The sequence below is a fragment of the Notothenia coriiceps genome, unplaced genomic scaffold, assembly GCF_000735185.1.
Source record: "Notothenia coriiceps isolate Sejong01 unplaced genomic scaffold, NC01 NC01_scaffold00007583, whole genome shotgun sequence".
In the NCBI taxonomy this organism is placed as follows: Eukaryota; Metazoa; Chordata; class Actinopteri; order Perciformes; family Nototheniidae; genus Notothenia; species Notothenia coriiceps.
In genome coordinates this window covers 3,754-14,854 of record NW_011340284.1, presented here as the reverse complement: position 1 = coordinate 14,854, position 11,101 = coordinate 3,754, and positions in this window count along the sequence as shown.

The window sequence follows — 11,101 nt, the reverse complement described above, 5'->3', positions numbered from 1 at the left end:
AGTACACAATGAAACACTGACTTGCTTGTATCAAATCAATACATCCCATACATCATTGGAACAGGAAGAATCTCAGCTACAACACCAACTAAAGCATCTCCAGTAAACACAGCCTACATGGCAAGCATTTTTATAATGTACAGTAAGCACTATCTTTGAGCTTACTGCAAAATTATAACATGAAATTCAACCCTGGAATCATTCTGTCTGTCACCCCTTGATTCTACTTGCGTTGACTGTTCAAATGAGATGTCAACCATCAAAATCGGATAAGGGGTTCCAGAGATATCACTGTGAAAAACACACAGTATGGGAAGGGGGCCTAACGCAAGAGAAGGGTTAGCATGTGTTTGCATAAGTTTAAGAAATAAAAACGTTATGAAGGTTTCTTCTTGGTAAAGCTACTCTAAACCAAATGTTCTTACTTATCTGCATCTTCCATAAGGAGGGGTGTGCAAAATGTGCTTGATTGACAGCCCCATCACTCTTTAGTTGCACCTTTTATGGTGGAATAAATGACGTAAAGTGTGTTTGCAAAGCAAGGTCAGTTACATTTGTGAATGCAAGAACTACTTGGTAAATACTAGATTAACGTTAACGAGAGTGGGTTTAATTTATATCCGTCCCAAATTGCATTTGTTTTTCCAAATAATTAGCCTGTCAAATCATTACAAATGATGGCAAATAACCGTAACTTACAGTAAGAGATTTATAGGAGAGCTTATGAACTGTAGAAAAATATTTAACACTAGAATATTTGCTCATTTTTTATTTGCCTTAAAAAAATGTTTTTGGAATTATGATAAATGTGTATGTAATTATAGTGACTCCGTAGGGTACGGCTGAGGCTGTGTGATAAATTAAATAGCACTGCACAAAATCCCATTGCAATCTATCCTGTTTTGGTTTGAAATGTTAGACCAAAGTGATGTCTCTTCTGACAATGCCATTGCTAGTTGTATCAGTGCTTGAAAAACGAACATATTACAAAATACTCATCTGCAAAGTCACCTGTCGGTACAGCTGTTGAAAACTAAAAGGTAGTCATTTCGTCGAAAGCTAACGTTGAGAAAGTCTCAAAATAGAAATATATAAATTAATTTCCCATTGATCTTATTTCAGTAAACATAGGTCCGTTCCCACCTCTGCAATTAAACTCTAAAAGTTGTAAAAACATGAATTCAGCTGCTGTTGTCCCATCTCCCAGTGGATTTGGATTCATAATGTCCCCTCCAGCAGCAATATGAAAGAAAGCCCGGCAGGAAGTGAGTTTCTGTAACATCTGCAGGCCTTTTAGGTCTCATAAACTGCCCGATGATTGCTCCCTTCCTGGTAACCAGGGCGGACAGCGAAAAACAGAGCCGATAATTGAATCAGTGAAATTTCTCCTTGAGCATGGAAGACGCTCGGTCTGATAACGAGGTTCTTAACTGGCAGGACAGGAAGCAGCCCTTTTCCGCATTCCAGGGTGGGAGAAACTTTAATTGTTGTCTTTGGTGCCCCTGCCCTGGTGCCTCCTGCAGACATACATGTACCGTGTAGGGGTCAAAGAGTTGATTTATTCCACTCTTCAGTTGGATGTACCTCAGTAACCCTGGAGAGCAGTTATGAAGAGAAGTCTTCCTCACAACTCGAGATGGGCAGAGAGACGGTCAACTGTGGTTTATGGTACGTTTATTCTACTTCTAACCACCTATGATTTGTGGTAACACTTTATATTAAGTACACTTATTCACCATCAATTAGTTGTTAATTAACATATTAGAGACAAACTATTAGCTTATTTTTTATGAAAAATACTTCACTTTAAAATAGGGAACGTATTTTTTGTTAGAAACACCCATTTTTATTTTTATTTTGACACAATAAACACTTGTAGTTTCATGTCTTGTTACATAAGAATAGACCATATTTGTTTGGTGTTATTATGGGAGAATTATTATTATTTTGGTACTGCTGCCTTATTAACCCCATATTGAGCATATTAAGACCCAAACTCATGTACAACAACTTCCTTACTTACATTTAATAAGCACTAATAAGAGGGTTATTAAGGAAAAACTCTTAACGAATGGCCTAGTTGTAGAATATTGTCATGTAGAATAAGGCTTTAATACGTGTTTTATAATGACTAATAAAGAGCCAATATACTGCTAATATGCATGTTAATTAACAACTAATTGATGGTGAATATGTACCTTAATATAAAGTGTTACCGCATTTGTTTACATGTCTTTATTGTATAAGCAACCATTAGGGTTGTTAAACCTGAGTGGAGACCTCTGGGTCAAACCAATGTGAATAACTGTGTTATACAGTTTGAAATGATACATCACAGAGTCTAATGATTCAGTTAATCTCAAAGGTTTTATTTGCTTTGTCTCATACACTGCCATCACAACTCAAACTCCATAAGGTAAGCTGTCTGGGCTGACTGTAGCCTATTATTTCACAGTCCTGAGGGATTTATATAGAGTCATAAGCAGTCAAAATAAATTGTCATTATATAAATAATACGCTTTGTTAGTATAACAAGGTACCTAACAAGGTAAAAACAGCAACAGAAACAGTAAAAACAATGAAATAACAAAAATATAATTACATAGCAACAGTATAAAAACAATTTTGTTAGAGGAATTACAGAAGGGGGATAGATTAAAAAAAGGTTTTGAGTGCAGTTTTGAAAAAGGACAAGAGATGACAGAAATAGAAGAAATAAATGAAGACAATGTTAACAAATCTACAGTGGTTTAAAGTCAATAAAAGCCTTTAAAATAAAAAGCACAGGTGTTACCAATCACATTAATCATGGCTTTGTTCCATTCAAGTGATGATGGGCCATAAGTAATTGCAGTGTGACAGCGAACCAGCATGCACATTACCAGGACCCTGAAAGTGAAAAAGCTAAATGGAATCCATCCATCAATTAATTAATAAATTAAACCTCTGCTTGACCTACTGTAACTGAACACAAATCTGTGACAAGTACTGGCTTTGCCCAATGGCTGAAACAAAATATGACTGAAATGCTTATTTGACTTGAAAAAACTCAAACATAGGTGAGTAATATGCTTACTTAGAAGCAATTTAGAAATACATGATGCTATGTCTTTGTTTGGGTATTGTATACCAACTTTGTGGAGGGCATCAGAGTCTTGATAACCGCTACATGGGAGCAGCTAACATTAGCCTCACACACGGCAGATTAAAACTCATATTTCCTTGTTTAAAATGTGTTAATACTTGTTGCCAAGAAGAGAATGAGTTATTTTATTTTGGAAAAGAGCTGAAACTGTAACAACTTAGCCAAACGGACGTGTGTTTTTGGGGAAGATGTTGCGTAGCTTGGGTAACTTGAAGTGTTTATAGCCTACATTTTCTGCATGACTGAGTTTTGGAACTTTCTATTTCTTTTTACTACGAGTCCTCCTACTTGTTTTTTTTTTGCGACAAATGCTGACTTCCTAAAGTATTTTGTTTTAATTCCAGCTTGTTAAAGTGTGCATTATAAATCAGAAATGGCATGTCTTCTGCTGCGTACTACATATCATTTATTTGAACCCCAGCGGTGCGCTCAGCCACGTTGGGCTCGTGGAGGATGCTCACCCTGGGGGCAGAGTACGAGGACACCTGGGCTGTGTCACCTGACCGGAGGGGCGGCCCCGGTCTCCAGCGGGCAGAGGGAGAGCCGGGGCCTGTGGAGGGAGAGGACCCCTGCTCTGGAGACCCGAAGGGCCCGGTGTGGAGAGCTAACACGGTGCAGAAGTATGACTCGGTGTTACACCTGGAGAACCAGAGCAGAGCGGGAAGAGGAGACGGTGTGCGTCAGATAGTCCGGAAGCACGAGACGCTGAACAGCACACCATGGCCTCGCGGGTGAGATTTACAAACATTCGAACTAAATATTAAGCGATACAACTTGTACTTTTAAGCAGTGGTGGTAACAAGTAGCCAAGCACATTTACTCAAGTACTGAACATAAGTACAATTTTCAGAGACTTGTACTTTACTTGAGTATTCTAAAGTTGTGCTACTTTATACTTCTACTTCACTACAATTCAGAGGTAAATAGTGTGCTTCTACATTTATTTGATATATTTTGTTAGTTTGCATAATTTGGAATAATTATGTGATATGCAGTATCAACACTTAAATAAGACTTTAGTTACACTTGGATTAACATTCACAAGATACCCTGCTGTATACAAAGTGATTAAAACTAAGCTGCATATTTACCAGCTTTGATAACACTTTAATGATCAATCATTATAATCAACATACATTATATTATTCTGAAATGGCCAATATACAGAAATTATGACTTTTTACTTTTGGCAGGCTACTTTAAGTATATTTTGATGCTAATATATTTTTGAATGCATGACTTTTACTTGTAACAGAGTATTATTACACTCTTGTACTTTTACTTTGACTTAAGATCTGGGTATACTTCTCCCACCTCTGCTTTTAGGCATGTAAAATGGACAGATAGATAATAATAATAATGCTTAAAGATCAAGGAATAAGATTTAGTTAACTGCAAGCCCCTACCCTTTTCTTGCCTCATTGCAATGTGTAAACTGTTTCTGTGATGTATTTGGCCTGCTTCATAGGTCCTGCATAGACTATTCATACGTCATATTTGTATCAAACATCATTTTTGAAATAATTAACATAACTGAAATAATAAAGGTATTTAAAACAGATTTGGACACAGGAAACCTCTTCAAGATTATTATCATAATGTGTTGGTGGTCAAAATTCTCTACCCCCTTTTTTAATTAAATTGACATTGACAAAAGTTGCCCCTCTTTGTCAAGTTAGTATTGGCACCTCCTAAATAAGAAGATTGATCTTTGTGCTAAATTGTATGCAATGTAAATTACAAGTTTTCTCACTGTATGATATTTGCCAATATCACAGTCTGCGGATTCTGTTTGATTAAGCGACCTTGGATCAGTATGAGACAATATCATACTCATCTTTAATACAAATAATTCATATATTGTGATAAAGACGATGATACGTTTCAATGTTATTTACTGTGCTTCAAACATATTGGATTCCTGATAATCTATTTTTCTCATACTGTTTACAGGATTTGCATAACCAACTGCAGTTCATGGATAGTTGTTATTGGGAGGTTTATTTCCAAGGCAGCTTTATGATCTCCACATCAGTGTCTTCCTCAATATCAGCACAGGACAAGAAACATAATACAGTGGCTCTTGTCTTATTTTTGCAACACATTAGCTGAACCACTAGATGGCTCCTCAGCCAGAGCGTTTGTTTCAGAGAGCTAAAGATATTCTGGCCAAAAGTATGTAGACCCCACGAACACTTCTGAGACCGAGTTCACCCATGGTGTCATTTTGAATCTTGAAACAAAAATACCCTGATAGCTTTAAATGTAAGAAACCAAGTGAAAATGTTTGATTTCACATTTGAATTAATCTAATTTTGTAAAAGCAAAACTATCCTCTCTGGTAAACGCCACACCCATAACATAGCAAATGCAATTAAGGTTTGTCTAAACAAGCTCTTAATATTTGTGTGAGTCACTGTAGTCCCATATCAACAGAGCTTGTTTATTTACTTCCTTCCTATGATCAATAACTTTTTATTGATATATTCAGAAATATAATAGTTAAATAAAACACACACACATCACACTATGAATACTTTAAGTAAAACATATAAAAAGTAGACCAACTTATTTGACTTTTTTTAATATAATTTTTGCTTCGTAAATGCATACATGTATATATTTTGGCGTGCATGAGTAAAGGGTTACCACTTAGTTTTTCTACATGAAGGGTTTCAATGAGGTAATAGGAAAGGAGAACCTATTTTGGTTTGGCATTATTTTTGTATTAGTTGGCTTTGTGTGACCCAAAACAGTTAAAAGCTTATATTAAAACAAAACAAGGGTTAAAAATATATACATATGTGAAAAGAAAACTGATGTTGAAACAATTGGTGTGTATATTTATTTACACAATATAATTTTTTTTCATTTACTGGAGGGATACTTAATTGACCCAGAGGGAAATCGGTATCCGGTAGCTTATACAAATACACAGGAATAAAGAATGAAACTGTGAAGTAGTGAATAGAATATAATCATTTAATGTCATTATATATGTACAATGAAAGAAATAAAAGCTTCTCCCTTTTGAAAGGCGCCATCAAAACAAAAACATCACAACATACGACAACAAATACACACAGCATACTTATAAGAAATAAAGAATTAAGTGCAGTAATTATTTCCAGGGGTATAAAATGTAATAAATAATAATAGGTATGTCTTTATAATAATGATATATATGTATATCTAGCCACCATCACTACTACAGACAGCTGTCACAATAATAGAGTATGTGCTAATAATGGAGGTATTGTTTTGCATGTATGTTGATTGAAGTAATTACAACTGTGTTAGACTAATTATCCTATAATAATTGAATAATTAACAACCTTTTGTATTCATAGGCAGGAAGTGTATTCTTTCTACAGAGCTGTATGCAAACAACTGTCATTCGTTCCTCACAACTTCCTGTCAAAAACATTCAGATTTTTGCTTTATGTTTTTATCTTCACACATTCTGCGATCACTTAGAAGCCATAGATATATTGTGATGCAATGCAATGTCTTCCATCTACTGTGCAGACATCACGTTTTTCCCTTGATGACGCTAAAGGAAGGATTGATAAACTCTTGTTCTGACCCTCAGGGCTTTAGTGATCCTCATCAGTTGCCCAGACTCTCTTGCGAGCAGCCAGCACACGGTGAGCGCGTCTGTGCGCTCCACTCACTGATAGGCTCGTGTTGGTCACATGCGCTCTTCCTTGTTCCACGGAGGACTTGCTTTATAGCCCTCAGCCCACATACAGCGAGCGATCAAACAGAAATCACAGGACTGCTCGTGTTGGATTGTCTTTTTAATGCTTTTAACTGGGGAAAAGAAAAGGAATTCCAGTGTTTTTGTAATGCTCACTGATACCTGATCGCTTCAACTGGTGTTTGGATGCTGACGCGATGCTGTCAGGGGTTTGGACAGAGACAGGGTGATGTGATTTCAGCGTGATTTTCTTTTATTTCTCAGAACACGGCCGCTATGGATGCAACAGCCTCAGCGAAGTGACTCCATATAGGCTACAGCTAAAGTATTTTTATTGCTTTAAACTTTTCCATGTCCCCGAAGATGAGTGAATGGAAAGGATCCAGAGAACATGGTTTTCTATGAGACCACCTTATTTTTCCTTTCCCAAACGCAGCGCTTTCTGTACCCTCTGAGCTGTGCTTTGGATGAAGTGTGTTTGTTGTGATGCGTCTCCCCTCCATCTCCACTGATACCAGTTTGGATTTACCCTTTTGGATCTGTGCGTTTCCAGGATGCCTCGCTTCGCAGAAGATCTGCCCACCCGCTATGGAGGAGGCGCAGGCGGTGGAGGGAGAGGCGGACCGGGTGCCGGGAGAGGGGGAGCCCGGGGTGGCGGCGCTCCGGGCGGCCCGAGGGTGTACAAGCAGTCGATGGCCCAGAGAGCCAGGACAATGGCCATATACAACCCTAACCCAGTCAAACAAAACTGCTTCACTGTCAACCGCTCCCTCTTCATCTTCCGCGAGGACAACCTCATCAGGAAGTATGCAAAGCGAATAACAGAGTGGCCATATCCTTTCTGAGCACCGTGCGCACCCAGCAGGTGCATGTGTAACCCGGCTGTCCCTGCCTGGCAACCCCACACAGATGGTTAGAAAGCAGAAACACACCACCGCCCGCAGGCCTGTTTGTCAATCTGTTGTGTTGATTATATTCAGTGGATTCTCTTCATGTTGCTGTTGAATGAGCAGTTATGTTCACACCGTGGAGCAGCTTCCACACTGTCATTATGCCTCTCCGCGCAACGCTGCCCGCACCTGTCGCTGCACTGCTTATCTACCTCTGACACAAAGATGTGTCCTGAATAGGTGCGGAGTTAAAAAGACTTAATATCCGCCCTTTGTGCTGCCTTTCCCAGCTCAGAGTCTCTAGGCGTGCGCATCGAGTGATAAGTTATTTTGTGAAAATGTGAGCTGTAAACTGTCCAGCTACAGCCCCAGCGTCACACTACCAAACATCGCTATTGATCCACGCAACTAGAAGTCAATAAAAAGCTGCGTGTTTAAAAGGGCAGTGGTAAGAAAGTGCTGTGGCTGCGTGCACCGCCTGACCTCCACTCCTCTTGCCCTCCGGTCATGTAATCTTAAGAAAGGGCTTGGTTTGTTTTTGTAAAAAAGAGAGACCGCTGGTCCAGGGTTGCAGCTCCGCCTCGTTGTGTTCGTTAGGAGCCCTCTCCATGGTGCTGCGCCCACGCAACTCTTTCCGAGCTGCAAAAAAAATTCCACTTCAAAAGTCATGGTCACCCTTCAAATCTGCGTATCTTTGTTAAAATAAGTGAAAGATTCTGTTAGGGTAATATTATTCAGCGTAACTTTGGCCGGTTTTATCTATTGCAAGATGGGAAAACTGTCAACATCTTTATATAAGGTTAAATCCACAATAGCAGCCAACAAGGACCATTACATTTAAAAGTGATCTGAAAACAAGTACAATAATCTCAGTTAATAAACATTTTTATGATGAAAAATAAATAGGCGATTTTAAAAATAATAAATGTTATCAGTAAAATGGCTTGGGCTGGAAAGCTAGAGCTCGTATGACAAAAAACAAGAAGACAGCTAGCAGCACTATGGGTGATGATGAACAACATTAGCTGTCATTGAATAACAATGACTATCAATTTACATGATGCAAGTTTAGCTTCCTATTCCAAGAGACAACAAATTGAAAAACAGACAGGAAACAAAAAATCATAACATAAGTATCTATCATACCGATTGTTTGTCTTTTGAACATTCACTGTCGGGAAAACACTGTTCTGGTTGTACAATCAGGCTGGGTACTAGTTCTACCTCTTGGCTGTAATGGTCATAAGCTCCGTATTCACCTCGCGATTCACAGGCTCTCAAAAGGCCCTGACCCGCGGGCAGTGACCCAGTGAAAATGGATTGCAGAATGAACCAACCATTGAAAATGTTTGGAAATTGTCAACCATCTGGAAATATGATGAGCGCATGTATAGGATGCTTTCTTTCTGGGAAGCCTTGAAACACAGCCTGTGGAAGGTTTATGCTTAAGTGGAAAGAATACGTCCAAATTAAAGGCATTTTGCATACAGCAACATGGATGATAATTAGCTTGATGTTAATGTTGTCTGTCATGACCTTATTTTATTAGACTGAGAATCACCAACCTTGATTGGTTACATTTATCCTGGTAATCATTCCATATGAAAATGTATAGTCAATGATTTGAGCTGTGAAATGAAATGAATGCAACTTTCTCTCTTTCAACACTTCCTTAACTCTCTCACTCCATTTGAGTACTTGATCCTAGCTACAATTATCGCCAACTGCATCGTCCTGGCCCTGGAGCAGCATCTACCTGAACACGACAAGACGCCCATGTCAGAACGCCTGGTAAGTGCTTACACTTGATGACCTCACCTCCTTTAGACAGATAAAGTAATCAGAGTTAACCCCAGTGAAACAGGTTTGTTTCTATTTGATAAGCTTGTGTTTTGTTTGTCAGCAGAAGCTTTCACTGAGCTAGCCTATTCCCCAGCTTCCCAGTTCAAACAAACATTTAAACTGCAAGAGTCACGTCGCATATAGCTAACCAGTATCAGAGAGAGCAAACCAAACAGACTGCAACACTGGGAGGTCAAGAGGCAACTCCCGCCTGGCGTACCGGGGAGGAAAAACAAACAACGCAAATAGCACGTAGCTTTATGGTTCAGCACTTTGCTCTTCTTGTTCTTAAGGGTGTCGTAGCTTAGGGGAGTTTATCTTTAAATAGGAGCCAGCGTGTTACAAAGAGCAACAACTTGATGTTTAAGAGTCAATGATTTCCTCTCGAAAACCCACTCCTGTTTTTAATCGTCTCAGCAGCTGCAATGCAAATTCAGCACTGAAGATGTTAACAACTCGGAAAACAAAAAGGTAGCATTCATCACCTGAAAAAGGGATTAGAGTGGCTACACAAAGGAGTAAACAGGCATCCTGTCGCTGCCTCCTCCACCTCGAGCATGTAATACAACAAGAAGCCTTTTAATTAGAACAAGGGATCAGCTATTATTTATGAAGCTCTGTCAACAGAGTAGGAGGCGTGCTGTAAGTGGAGGCGATGATAGAAGCTATTCAGCAAGGGTATTTCAGATCCATGGCTGATCTTAAGCACCACCATCCTTTGGGATATCCCCAGCCATTTTATGCAAGCGTATTCATAATTCAGGAGTATTTTAGATGTATGTATAATAGATGTTAACACACTAGTAGTACAGACATTTATCCAGGCAGCCCTCCAGCCCTGTCATTACATAACAGATTAAATTGTTTTGTCTGAGTCTTGTCTTTCATGCCAAAATGAATATACTGTACGATATTGAACGCTTGATGTGAAACGTTGCAGGCTACTACAGCTTCTCTTATTGGTCAGGATTAGTGTATCTGCTTCTCAACAATAACAAACTGTCATTATTTTACCACCGCAGCCTTCACGCATGAAACAGCATCTCTGGTCCAACAAACATTATCTCTGGATGTGCACAGCAGTCAGCCAGCTCCATAGAAAAGGTCACGTTTCTCATAGTGCTCGAGCCTGTCACAGTGCTTTTACGTGATTATTTATGTTGAAGACCAAGTGATGCTGGGGGTTGGGGACGCTCTCTGTCAGGTTGTAGTATGTTGGGAACGAGGGTGGAAAATCGCGGGGGAGAGAGAGGTTAATGTAGGCGTGAGATATCTTCTGCTCATGTACATCGCCCCAGGCTTTTGCAGATAATAATGGAGACAAAGGAAAAAGTGTCCTGTCATCCACGCCTGATCAATTTCCCTTACTTACAGCAAGGCCCGGGATTAACCTAGGCACATAGTGCAAATGATAAAACTCTGACACTTTTAGGAGATGACGCAGAGTGCCCCAATCAATCATGTCCAGTCATGTGTGTTGTGCATATTCTCTCCCTGCCAAAGAGCTCTTTCAAACTGGAATAT